Source organism: Sceloporus occidentalis, unplaced genomic scaffold (genome assembly GCF_023333645.1).
Source record: "Sceloporus occidentalis isolate IW3139 unplaced genomic scaffold, rSceOcc1.0.p SCAF_5, whole genome shotgun sequence".
Taxonomy (NCBI): Eukaryota; Metazoa; Chordata; class Lepidosauria; order Squamata; family Phrynosomatidae; genus Sceloporus; species Sceloporus occidentalis.
In genome coordinates this window covers 102,320,932-102,335,187 of record NW_028316985.1, presented here as the reverse complement: position 1 = coordinate 102,335,187, position 14,256 = coordinate 102,320,932, and the positions used below count along the sequence as shown (strand labels likewise).

At 38.6% G+C, this 14,256-nt stretch overlaps 1 long non-coding RNA gene across 2 annotated transcripts in view; it reads right to left on the bottom strand.

Annotated features, from left to right (window-relative positions):
* LOC149312596 (uncharacterized) overlaps window positions 1–10,220 on the bottom strand; it is a 69,017-nt gene extending 58,797 nt beyond the window's left edge. The window contains exon 1 of one of the 2 annotated variants that reach the window (XR_016281417.1): window positions 10,058–10,220. This is a non-coding gene — a long non-coding RNA (uncharacterized LOC149312596). The remainder of the gene's footprint in view (window positions 1–10,057) is intronic. The other variant, XR_016281418.1, reaches the window with a different exon arrangement.
* Window positions 10,221–14,256: the final 4,036 nt, after the last annotated feature.

Here is a 14,256-nt window from a genome sequence, read left to right as displayed (position 1 = left end):
CCTCCTATACAGCAGATCTCATACATTTATGGGGTTTGGGAAAATTTTACTTGGCAATCAATCTGGAAATACAATGCTGACCAATGACTTCATCCACTACCAGGAATGAAATACTCCAGCTACTCCTGGTCCTGGGATATAATGTATGAAAATGATATCTACACACGACTGTTAACGTTGTATAAGTGGGTAAGAAATAATTTTATAATGGGATGCTACACAGAATAAGACCTCTTTTTTGGGTACGTGATTGTACCTAGGTAGGTCTCATATCTTTCTATCTAGACAGATTGGAGACTAGGTTAACAGCTGCACAGAGCAATGAAAAACATATTTCTTAAGAAATATTGATGTTGGCACCTTTGGAAGCGTAATGAAATGCTGAACTCACCTCCTGGCAGATAAGATCAAGACCTAAACAAATGAAGTTTTCTTCATATTTATTCTGGTTTAACCCGCACAAATTCTGTTACTGATTAGCAGTTTTATCTAGGACTTTGTGCTTATTTATTTAGAAAGGATTTTAGTGCTGAGAAAAATCTCTTTTTTAAAAACCCACCCTTGTTTTTCTGACAGGATACGATGAGATCAAGAGCGTCGGATGTCAGGAATCATCAGACGCAAATAAGCACAAATCCCCTTGGTTACAGAACACAATATACCCTAATTAGTAAGCTTTATCTATTTTCCATTTGTTCGGCACAGATATATTTCCAGCACCTGCTTATGATTAACCATCCTATATTCAAAGCAAAACACCTTTACTGTTTTTGAAGGAAAGACAGGCTTTAGAAAACGCATATCAAACGGGAAGTTCATAGTCTCTTGAATACAGATTTTAAAAAGCATTTGAGACGAATGGCTGGTTCACACAGAAAAGCCAGAACATAGTCATCCATTTAAATATACCTACTATTGCTAACTGTCCAGTACTTTTATGCAGAGCTTGGAAAATGATTTTATTTTATTTTATTTTATTTTGAAGATGAATGAATGGCATGAACTGAGCAATGGTAGGATGATGATCTGGGAGCCATTGCTAAATAATAGATAACTTCATCATGCCATTATATTTATTCTCATTGCCTATCATCTAGTGTAGTGTAATGGTTTGAAAGTTAGACTAGGACTCTGGAGACCAGGGTTCAATCTCCACTCAGTCACTGCCAAGAAGACCACATGATAGGATAGCCATAAGTTGGAAATGGCTTGAAAGCACAGAACAACAACAATCCATCCATATATCTTGAAAATGAATTTCCAAGCTCTGATTTTATGGCACAGTCAATAAAACCAGATTCTGGCAGGTAATCAATACTGAATTGTGAAAATATAGCAAGTTCAGAAAGCTGGTGCTAAAGTTTTTCATGCTGCCTATCCAGCTCCAGTTGACCTAATGGGCTTCATTGACCCTTGATCAGATGTCAGATGTCATGTTCAGCTTCAGAACCATCCCAGCCCCATTTCTAATCTCCAGGAAAAGAATGGAAGTGCTATGAAGGCATATAGAGCAGCAGACAGAAAGCCACTATTTTCCCAATCCATTTTGCCTTTTTTTTCTTATGGGGTAAAGCCTTTAGTCTCAAATGTGCTACACGTTCCTTTCACATACTGATATTCCAGACTAACATGGTTAAGTCTCTCATTTTCCATCAGTTTGCTTTAAAACATGTCTCTTTTTCAATTTCTACTTAGATTCATTTATTCCAGATAAAAATCAGTAGAATGCAACATTCTGTGCATTCTGCAAAAGTGAAGTTGCATAACTTGGCAACACTGTAAAATGGTACCCTGTTTCTGAACCCAGCTGGAGTATCCAAACACCTATGAAACTGGGGAGCTGACAAGTTCTACCTTCCAGCTGTTTCACCCACCCTGAAACTGGCTTCTAGTTATATTTCAGGGTGGTAGAAATTTAGATGAAGAAGAAGTCTTAGTTTCTGTCATTTTGTTTCTCCCAGAGTTTTATAACATTCAAAAAGGTCACCAATTTCAGAGAAAGAAGTCATGCCAGACAAATCTAATATCTTTTTATATATATATAAAATTACCAGCTTGGTAGATGAAGGGAATGCTGTGGATATAGTATATCTTGATTTCAGTAAGGCCTTTGACAAAGTTCCCCATGGCATTCTTGCAAACAAGCTTGTAAAATGTGGGCTAGACAAGGTAACTGTTACATGGATTTGTAACTGGTTGACTGGCCGAACTCAAAGGGTGCTCAACAATGGCTCCTTTTCATCCTGGAGAGAAGTGACCAGTGGGGTCCCACAGGGCTCTGTCCTGGGCCCAGTGCTATTCAACATCTTTATCAGCGACTTGGATGACAGAATTGGGGGCATACTTATCAAATTTACAGATGACACCAAACTAGGAGGAGTAGCTAATACCCTAGAGGACAGGATCAAAACTCAAAATGACCTTAACAAATTAGAAAGCTGGGCCAAAGCTAACAAAATGAATTTCAACACCAAGAAATGTAAGGTACTGCACTTAGGGCGAAAAAATGAAATGAACGGAGATATAAGATGGGTGACACCTGGTTGAACAAGACTACGTGTGAAAAGGATCTGGGAGTCCAAGTAGACCACAAATTGAACATGAGTTAATAGTGCGATGCGGCAGCTAACAAAGCCAATGAGATTTTAGGCTGCATCAATAAAAGTATATTGTCTAGAATGATCAAGGGAAGTAATAGTGCCACTCTAGTCTGCTCTGGTCAGGCCCCACCTGGAATATTGTGTCCAGTTCTGGGTGCCACAATTTAAGAAAGACATTGAGAAACTGGAGCGTGTCCAAAGGAGGGCGACCAAAATGGTGAAGGGTTTGGAAACCATGCCCTATGAGTAGCAACTTAGGGAGCTGGGGATGTTTAGCCTGGAAAAGAGAAGGTTAAGAGGTGATATGATAGCCCTGTTTAAATATTTGAAGCGATGTTATATTGAGGAGGGAGCTAGCTTGCTTTCTGCTGCTCCAGACACTAAGACCTGGAGCAATGGATGCAAGCTACAGGAAAAGTTCCTCAACATTAGGAGGAACTTCCTGACAGTAAGGGCTGTTCGACAGTGGAACAAACTCCCTTGGAGGGTAGTGGAATCTCCTTCCTTGGGGGTGTTTAAACAGAGGATGGATGGCCATCTGTCGGGGGATGCTTTGATTGAGATTTCCTGCATGGCAGGGGGTTGGACTGGATGGCCCTTGCAGTCTCTTCCAGCTCTATGATTCTATGATTCTATGTGTTTTTTTAAATGCTATCTCCCTTGTCACCTATTGAGGGCTGACATTATGGTGACCAACAGAGGAGCAATGAAACTGTCCTCTAGAAACATCAGTGAGTGGTTGAGGACTTTCTCTCCGAATATGTTGCTTTCCATTCCCCCTGGAGCACTTTTGCTGTATTCCTGTGCTTTTATACTGTTATAGTTTTTGCGTCTGGATGCAAATATTATTCTGGATATTATTCTGATCAGCTGCTATCACCCACCCAGCACAGCTCCATAAGAGCTAAAATGGAAAATGAAAAGAACTTCAGGTCAACTGGAAAAGCCTCTCAAATCAAAAGACCAGCTTAATTAACTTTCATATTTGGCTTTGTAGTTCTTTAGAGAAAGTGCTGTTTCAAGGTCAAATGTCAAATCAGAGAAATACATGAGAAAATTTCATTTCTCAGCACTTTCAACCAGAGAATTTAATTCTGCTGCAGCATCCTACTTCTGTCAGGAGCTCTCTAAAAATCACCATCTTTAAAATGCTAAGCTGTATTTTTCCTTCTTTGCTCTGATGAACAAGACTACGTGTCTTCTGTTTTCAAATAGATCCTGGTTTACTGTTCAGCAGCAGCTTCTGAGGAATTAAGGCCATAGCAATTATTTATTGTTGGTCTTATGGACATTCTACTTCCCTAGCTATCTAGAATAACCTACTGTCTATAGGACAGATGGTAAAATCTAGAAACATCATAATCACCTCGGTCTCAATTTTAAGCTTTAAAATAAACACAAAAGCATAAGTGTCCAAACGTAGTAGGAGAGAACGGCTGACACAAATAGGGCTATGCCTCTGGATAAATAATATTTCCATCATAATCTTCAGAGAGGTTTTGTGGAGGTGCTTGAACCTAGGTCTGATAGGGACAGGAATGCCAAATCTTACTCAGGGCCATCAGCTGTGCCTGGATCAGAGTCTTTCTGTTTAGTCAGTTTCCAGAGGGATTATTCTGTTAGTCTCACAGCACAAATAGTAAAGTTTCTTATGTCTCCTTACAGATGAAGAATTTTATTGTGTCATAGGTTTTCATGGTTACATGATCATAAGTTATTATGGTAACAGTTTACTTCATCAGATGTATAGTACTATCATAGCCTTGGTTCTTTTTCAGTTGATTATAATTTCATTGTCTGAAGTGTATGCTTCCTCTGCTTCTTCCTCACCCATGAGGGTTTTCTAAAAGTTTCAAAACGTGCCATCCCATTCCATGGTGGGATTTGATCCAAATGTGTGGAAGATGGCCTGAAGGAGTTTTTAGTGTCATGAAGGGGATTTGCATTGGGGCAATATAAAGAATGAAGGCTGCAGGCAGCAGGGACAGAAGTGCCCATCTAGTCAGAGTGTGGAAAAGAAGCAGAAAGAGTAAAACATTCAAGAATCACTCTCTTCATCCCACCCATGCATTTTAGTATGCATCTTCTCAACATCATAAACAAGAATATTTGGGGCACAAATGAATATTTCAATGAAACAAATTGCCTATAGTTATGATGCATAGAAAGGTTGTGCGTTTCAGAGAGGCCGAGGACTGTCATTTAATTATATGGAAGAACATTTAGGGGCAGAGGAATACTTAGACAAACCAGTGTGGTGATCACTACCAATGTCATTGATGACCCCAAGTCTTGAAAATATCTGGCATCAAACCCTTAAACCACATCCCAGTCCAACCCTATTGCCAGTTACAGGAACTTGGAAGGAATTATTGAAACTCAATAAGAATTGGGGATCTGATTTTCATTTGCCTTCTTTGGCTTTCTTGTTGATAATTTTTAATTAGTCTATTTAGCATATTATATTTTGACTTTCAATGAAGTTTTAAGGCGGTGTACCGAGTCAAGGAGTATAAAACAATTAAAATACAAATAAATTTGAAAATATCAGCAACTACATATATAAAACCAATTGTGTAGTGCTCAGAAGGCAGGACTAGGAAGATGCAGGTCCAGGTCCCCCCTGAGCCATGAAAATCGCAGGGTGACCCTGGACCAGAAGTTTTCCTTCTCTCAACCCAGCCTACTTCACTAAGTTGTTGTAAGGCTGGAGGGGGAGGGAGATGAGACCCATGTGTGCTACTTTAAGCTCACTGAAGGAAAGGCAGGATATACAAGTAACTAATAAATCACATATAAGTGAAATTATACAAAAGAGATAAAAATTAGACATGACCTTCAAACATACTAAAAGGTCCCGAATAAAACATTCTGTGTCTGATAGCAGAATGACATTTATATGTGCTGGATGGGCCTCTTTGGGGAGAGCATTTAAACTAGCAAAGGCATCTGAAAAACATTTTTCAGGCATTTAGCCCACCCACAGGTGCTGTTTCTTGGACACATTCAAGTGGACTCCCCCAGGATGGATGTCCCTATCCATCTTCCACAGACCACATGTCTCAACACAGAGCTTGTGTTTATTTAAATCTCTAAAAGCAGACATTATTTGACTTCTCTCAGATCTAAACAGAACTGAACAAAAATGAAGAAGACATAAGATTAGGGTGTTTTAAATGTGAGAAGAAGAAGAAGAAGAAGAAGAAGAAACCCAGCCGTTTATGCTCTTGCAGTGGAAGGCTTAAATCCATATAGCAGCCCTCTTAACAATAATGTGAAACATGGGGATGTGATAGAATGAGCTAAAATCAATGTAGCTTGTGTTCCATTGTAGAAATCTAAATAGAACTGTACACTTCTTTTTCTTTAATTAGATTGGAGATCTGAAGAGAAGCATCTTGCAAAAACTGCTATTCCTTCAGAGCTCTTATTTTACTCTCATGCAGCAGAGAGATAAAACGGTCAGACTATGGGCAAGTGCTTCTGAAAGCAAAAAGGCTTTGCTGGCAAAAGATGAGATAGCTGATGTTGTGAAAGGCATTCACAGATGTTGCCAGAGTAAATGCTAATACAGAATTTGCATTTGGATTAGTTAAAAGGTCTTGTCCCAATGTTGTATCTTGTTGCTAAAGAGTAGTTGCTCAAGGTATAGGTGTTGGTGGTTGCCTGCTAGCAAGTAGCTGTTGTGCTGTGTAGTGAAGAAACATCAAAGGGAAATGGACCTATGAATGACAATTCTTTAGAAACGTCAGTGTATTGCCAGAGGTTTGAACTGAGGGGCTCAACAGATTGGCACTTTATACCAGCCTGGACATGGACTAGGGTTCAGTGTTCACATGCTGAAACCCTTACTGTGCCGCCCCACCACCATCATGGTGCATGCCTGTCCACATGGCATGTGCCATGATGATGTCTGTGGCACACAGTGCCCAAACGGCACTGGCTGGAAGGGGTTTCATCATGGCGCACAAGCATGCCTGTGATTCCCCTTCCAGTAAGTTGCTCAGAGCAGCTTCTTTTAGGGAGCGGGTTGGTGTTGCAGTGTGTAGTGCTGCGGTACCGACCCAGGGCAGTACTACCCCTAAGGTAAGTGATTTTTTATCATTGTGGATTGAAACTTATTGGTTGTCTCATTTAGAATAGGAATTATTGTTGAATCAGTTGTTGAACTGAATCCCATAGATTCATCTGGTGTTTTCTAGTTGGAATTAACCAGTAGGATTCAAGCTAACAAGTGTTAATTGGCCTAACCTAGAGTGAATATGTGTTGGGAATCAGTGACATCAACTATTCCCTAATCCAGTCTACCTCTCCCTGGTACATCATGAAATAGTAGATCAATGCTATTTAAAATGTTTCAGTGGTATTATACATATGGAGCACCAGCTGGTGAGGTGACAGGGGAATCATGCATGAAGAAACCATTTGCACACCATTCCATTAGGGATGTGGGTGTAAAAGCCACTAGCTGGAGCACAGCACATATCAGATACCTTAGCATTTAATTAGTTGTCATTCTGATATGAGGACCTTTGAATAGTTTTGGAATGATTGCTACCTACTGCATGAAGTTAGTCCATGCTAGGTCAATTTCATGCTAATGTGATTTGGCATTTTGATTCTCCCACTCCTTTCTAATTGGTATGAGTTTAAGGAACTTTTCTGTCCCTTATAAAATATTTGTAAAATTCAGAAAAGGATAATTAAAAATTGCTTACTGTGTAGTGCTCTCTGGTTATAATTTGATAGTTTGGATTTTTAAAAATATATAAGCAAAAGCTTATTTATCAGTTAACAAAATTGATCCTATCTATATCCATCAGAAGAATGCATTACTGAATCCAGTGGGAATTATTTCCTAATGTAACAGCCCAACAAGCATAGACTAGTGCATTGAAAGGGGCAACATCAGAAAACCTCGCCTTCCTACTCCATAGGGAGTCACAAAGACTTGAGCATGACTGTCTATGTTCAGGTTCCCAACCACTGACAAGGTTGTGTTTTAGAATAGTGCCAGAGGGTCAGTCAAAAGCCCTTGGGAGTGACACTGAAATAAGCCAACCAAACAGAATATTGTAACAACATTAAAGAAGTAGGGCAGGTTCTCTTACAGGTATCACTCAGCAGCTGGATTTCTCAGGCGATCTTTAGGGGAAGACATACACTGATATTTTAAAGAGAGGTGGAATTGATTTTGTGCTATATTCAGCACATACTGAAAAATTATTTTATGTGTACTGAAGCCAGTTCCATTACACTTAGAATGCATGCATGTTTTCAACTTTTTAGGGTTACATCAGATAAGGCAATACACTGGAAGCATGGTTTTTTAAATTACTCTAACAGTACTTGGATTTCCTGCTCCTTGCTTTAATTAATATTTGATTATCTGTCCATAAGTCCATTTATTTTTTATAACAGGAACCTAAAGATGGTGAAATGTATCAGTTTTGCTTTCTATAGCATTCAGATTCCTCTTTAATATTTCTCATTCTTTTTTGACTCAAGTATGAAGAAATTTGCATATTTTGTTAAGTTTTTTTCAAAACTAAAATAAAATTACAATGGTCCTTTCCCTTATGTGGGGATCTGTTCCGGACCGCCTCACATAAGGGAAATTCTGCAGATGCTCAAGCCCCATTAAAGATAAGTGTTTCTTCCAGAGCGACTTCCAGTGTATGGTGCGGGCACACTGTATTTCTCATATACACCTGCAAAATTCAGTAAGTATAGCTATTCCCAGTATGGGGAGGACCATGTTGCACCTGCCTGCAATACTACTGTTAAAGATGTGAGATCAGCCAGAAGAAAGAAGTGGCAACCCCATTCGACACTAACATGGCAAGCACTTGGAATGCCCTTTCTAGATACACATCAACATGGCAAACTTTTCAAAATCTTGTATTTCCTAATAGTTCCTCATAGATATAATCTACGCATATGCTTATCTGATATGTCATGTTGCTTTTTAATGGCTGTGTACTAATACTGAAGTGTGTGTGTATCTGTGCATGCGTGTATGGATGGTTGCATGTGCGTGGGCATGGGCACACCTGTGCAGATGGAAAAGTGGAAGGTGGGGTTTATTTATATTAGACTTGATAACACCTATTGAAAAGGTATGTATACAAAATATACTTATTTTTTATTTATCCTTCTCTCCTTGTATCCATAATTTTGTTACTTTTCCCCATTTCTTTTCATAATGCTGTGTCATTTTTCCATTAGCATACATAGACAAACTATCCATTACAGCTAGGTCATTTAGTTTTACTATCCATTCATCTCTAGTAGGTATTGCATTGGTTGTCCAGTACCTTGCATATACCATACAGGCAGCTGTTATCATATATAATATTACACTTATATCATCTTGGTCCAATCTCTCTTCTTCTATCACCTCTGTTAGGTTTAACAGGAATAATTCTGGCTTTAATGGCAGATTCCTTTTAAATATTTCTTTCATTATTTTATGAACATTTCCCCAAATTCTTTTTACTTTTTTACACTGCCACCACATAAGGCATACTGTCCCCATTTTATCCATACATTTCCAACAATTTTTATTATTATTTTTCCAAACCTTTGCCAATCTGCTTGGTGTTATATACTATCTAAAGAAAACTTTAAAATAGATTATTACACTCAGAAAACTTTAAATTGTTTTCCCCTGTTTTCTCCCAACTTGCTAATGGTATTTCTCTTCCAGTGTTCTGCATCCACTTTATCATGTTGATCTTGATCGTCTCTTCACTCAGTTATATGTCTAATAAGAGTTTGTAGATCTTTGTTATCATATGTTTTTCTTTTTCCATTAATATTTTATTGATTTCTCTCAATGAGAGCTCACATTTCTGGCAGACGCATAGGGAAGGATATGACTCATATGAAGAAGTCTTTCATATATCCTGGTCCAAAGTTGTTTAGGACTTTGAAAAAAGTAGAATGACCACCCAACAGTACAGTAATCAAATTAATTGTTTTTAATAACATGCATATTTTCCATTGTTACATGATTTTGCAGTTGCAAATTACTTCATGCCTTCTTTTAAAAAAGAAGAGATATGTAAATATAAAAAGTCAACCCTAGGAACCTTCTAAGACATCATCTCTAAACCTTTTTATTTAAGACAGACATCTAATTGTGGGATCTGAAAGCTTGGGAATCTTAGATGTATGTAAGCATAGTTTCAGGGACTAAGGACATTTACACAACTAATACGCTATAGACTCCTAGCCACATACTGCATTGTCAGGAAGGATAGATTGCTCCTCACAAAGAATATGTTGGCAGAAAGAAACTTCAAAACACCTCTTGAATTCCCAGGCTGTTTGGAATGATCCATTTACTACTGCAGATAAGAGTTATCACTGAAAACAACAATCCCAATCCACAATTATATGTTGGCAGTAAATTCAGGATCATCAGGCCACTGAATCCATCATATGTTACTTACGGATTACCTCCTGAATCTCGTACATGGAGATACCTGACATGATGTCCCATGTCAATCTCCTTGCAGGGAAAATAAAATAGCTCCAGAGTAAGAATGTTGCAAAAGATCTATCAGGTTTGTCTGCTTTGAGACTTTCTTCCTCCCGCTGCAAGCCACAGCTTATAGAAACATGGCTAGATAGCTTCTTGCTGAGAGTTAACAGGGAGACACTATCATTCAGTAATCTCTTCCCACCATGTGGGTTTCATGTTTATGTCTCTGCTTTCCAATTTTTCTCTGTTGGCTATCTATGCCAAGCAGAGAATGAAGTGAACCTGGAGAGGGTTGATAAAGGAAGACTACACTGTGTGAACACATGGAAAGCTGCCACTCCAACCTCTAAAACTCACTTCGCTGCATATGGTAAAGCTAACATATTTCCTGATTCCATTGAAAAACAGGTGGACATGTTTACGTGTACTTTATGAGCTGAGAGTAGAATATTTTAAGTCCCAAAAGATACATTAAAAAAAAAAAAGGTTCCCTCCAGCCTCCTGGTGACCACCTCTCTGTCAAATGGCCAGTCTCTTTTCTGTATCACTGATCTATCTTGCTCCTCCTTTGGCTCCATAAACAAAACAGAAAAGAGCTTTCCCAAATAATTTTGCTTTTCTAATTGCTAATTTCTGGCCCACCTTTCATTTCCTTCGAATGCCTGTAATGTGTTCTTTATTCTCACTGCGTCATCTTTCTCTTTACTCCTTGCAATCCAGCTCCTACTTTCTCCACTGCTCAAAAACATAACCAGCAAGGATCTCTTGAAAAAAGTAGGTCCCTATTCTGATCACATGATTTCCTACCACTTCTGAAACAGTTGATCATTCTTACCAGTACACAGATATAGGAAAGTTAGCAGAAAAGAGTCAGTGTGTTTCATTATACCCTACTTTAAAAACCTAATTCATTTGCATCTATGTTAGAAGTGGTAAAATGTAATTATTACATTTATGTTTAATTGCCATTTGACAGCTTATCTACATTTGCCAGAATACTCCAGGTAGCCCTGGGAATATTTTGGCCCCCACATTCCTGCTAAATTTGCCCCCCCCCCTCCACTTGCTGAAAACAACAGGCAGCTATCCACCTCCACCGCTGTGGGCACAAGTTACTCTGAGGTCAGTCTTTTTGATCTCACACAAGCCCAGAGCGACCTGCATTCACAGAGCAACTTTGCAGTGGTGCTGATGGATTGGCAACAGCCCTTGTTATCCATTGTCGCCATGTTTTGCTCCAGGGTTTCTGGAAAAACTGGAGCAAAAGGTAAGTTTTTAAAATGCTGGACATGGGGTGGAAACCCAGAATCAGATCCAGCATTATGCCAACAATATGGACCTGGTTCAGGGTTTGGGGACTTCATAGTATAAACACTACGTGGCCAGCCTGGGGGAAATTCGGGTTATAGGACTAATGCAGACTAGCCCTACATTTAAGTTAATTCTTTATCAGAATGAGGCTAAAAAATAGCATTTGTGATTTTGTTCAACTCCTCCTCTCTATTTATCTTGAGCTTGGAAGAGAATAAAACCCAATTTCTTATCCATTCCACCAGAATCCTTTCTCTCACTTTCCCGTTTTCCCTCCCTTAAATTTGAACTCTTCAGCCTGCTCTTTTCTTCCCACATGGGTCCCAAGAAAAGGGCCAGGATTAAGAACTTCAAAATTCAGTTTTTTGGCACAGATAAGGGGTCTTTATGTGGCATCCAGTATAGAACAGTGGATGCAAAAAAGATCAGTCACCTTCCAAGTTGCTTGCTTTGATCAGGAGTAATAATTTAATTCATTAATAGCTCAGTAAATTAGTTCTGGAATTAAGTTAATGCTGAAAGTCCAACTTAAGACAATCCATTAAGGTAAAAATAAATTTAATTATACTATCCCTCTTATTAGAAAACATCTTAATTTATAATTTAATTTGTTATAATTAGCTTTTTCCTGTCACTGCCATAGTGGTTTAACCTTAAGTTTCTGTTATTCTGTTCTCAGCAGCTTCTTTTCTGACATGCCAGTCATCATTCTGGATGTTGTCCATGGAAGAAGGAAATATCATCCTTGCCTACCCTCTCATTGCTAAGATTTCTCAGGAAGCTATTCCTAATCTTCTCTTCCAGATAATTTTCCTAATTTCAGATGATATATTGTAAGCTCATTGTGGCAGATAGATATTCTAATACTTATACCATTTTGATTGCAAAGCATCATGTGTATTAAGATTTGTATGTGTGCATTTGTTTGGAGCTGTTAATAGAGTTGTTAATGTTGCTTGCTTAGAATGTGTGGTGTTTTTTCTATTTAATAATTGGTATGCTTACTTAAGTGTCACACGGCCAAAAAAAATAATTGCATATAAATTAAAAAGTTCAATAAAATGACGCACAAGTATCTTATTTTTGTTGATTAGTTTGAAATTTCATATCCTAAAATTATACCTTATATTTGGGCTCACACATTACCCCATACTGAGGTTCATATGAAGCTGAAATGTTTCTTTGGTACAGTGGTCAACGTATCTGTGTATTGAGGTCAAAAGTAAATGTGATGTTCATCAGCCATGTTAGTCGTTCATATGCCTTGCAGGTCAAGTGCATATTATAGATAAAGTATGGCTGTCCCTTTTGAATATTGAAAGGGGATCATTGCGTAACTTGGAAGTATTAGTATTAGCACTAATGCATTCACGTTGAGTTATATTCCATATAATCTGCCCCATACACTCAAGTCCTCTGGAGGCCATGTACTCCGTCAGCCTGAATTAGACTGGCAACAGTCAGCCAGCAGATGTTTTCTTCAGCTGTCCCTAGACTGTGGAATTAACTGCTGGAAGAAATGTGACAGCTGAATATACGGTCCAGATTTAAAACAGCAATGAAGACCAGTCTCTTCTCACAAGCTTATACAGAGGATTTTTAAATTGTGAATTTAGATGATAAATTTTAAATATAGATTGTTATAAAATGTGTATGGCATGAAGCAAAGAGCCAATAAAGAGTGGCCTCTGGCCACTCTAGCCATGATAGCACCAGGACCATGGCGACAGCACAGCCCACCACCATGGTCCCAAGCCAGCTGTCACCAGGAGCTGAATTTTTCCCACTCCTGTTTGATCCGTACTAAAGGATCTGAATGCTATGCCTTCGAAGTGGCTGGAAGCTGCTGCTTTTGCCTCATGCTTTTCGGGCCAAAGTCTTATTTGTCTGTTTAAGATGATGCATGTTTTAATTAATGTGTTTTAATTGATGCTGAGCATTGTTGATTTGTTGTCATTCCCTGCTTTGGGTAAGAAATAGTAATAATATAGCAACAATAGTAATAGTAATAATAATAAGTAGTAGTAGTAGTAGTGATGGATAGCTAAGGTGTCAATAGATGATCCAGCTCCACTCACCCCCAGAAGCCATTTGACTTTAAAATCAGAACTGTCCCACCCATCACTCATTTATCATCCACTCGGTGTGGGTTGGAGCACAAATATGAACAACTACATTTGTTATTATCATTCATAGATAGTAAGGAACAGTGAGGAATTTGGCTAGATGTCAAAACACACTGCAGAAATAATCTATTTTGAGATAATTGTTGTTTATTGTATCACCAGAACAATCTGAGAGAGAAGGCTAAATATTTCACAAAACTACAGTTCCCAGAATTCCCTAGCACTGAGCCAGGGCAGTTAAAGCAATCTCAAACTGGATTATTTCTGCAATGTGTTCTGGACCAGTGATGAACATTTTCAGTAATGAATGCTTCAAAAAGGGCAACTGGCACAAAATTATGCTGCTGTGAGTGGTGGCAGTGGCCTAGGTAGATGCCTAGAGACAAATGATAAAATGGCTGCATCTGTCAAACTCAGAAAGATCCTAAAACACAAAGGTATACAAATGAGTATAAAAGTTAGAATCATACAAGCCATTGTATTCCCTATTACCATGTATGTATGTGAGAGCTGGATAGTTAAGAAAGAAGATAGGAATAAAATTGATTCATTTGAAATGCAGTTCTGGAGAAGAGTGCTGACGATTCTGTGGATAGCCAAAATGACAAACAACTTGTTACCCCAGCCTAGAACCCCAGAATCACCCCTCCCATATTCAATATCAATACTAAAAGGGACACTAAGGAGAGTGACTGCTGAGCAACCTCAGAATGCCACCATGGTGGATATC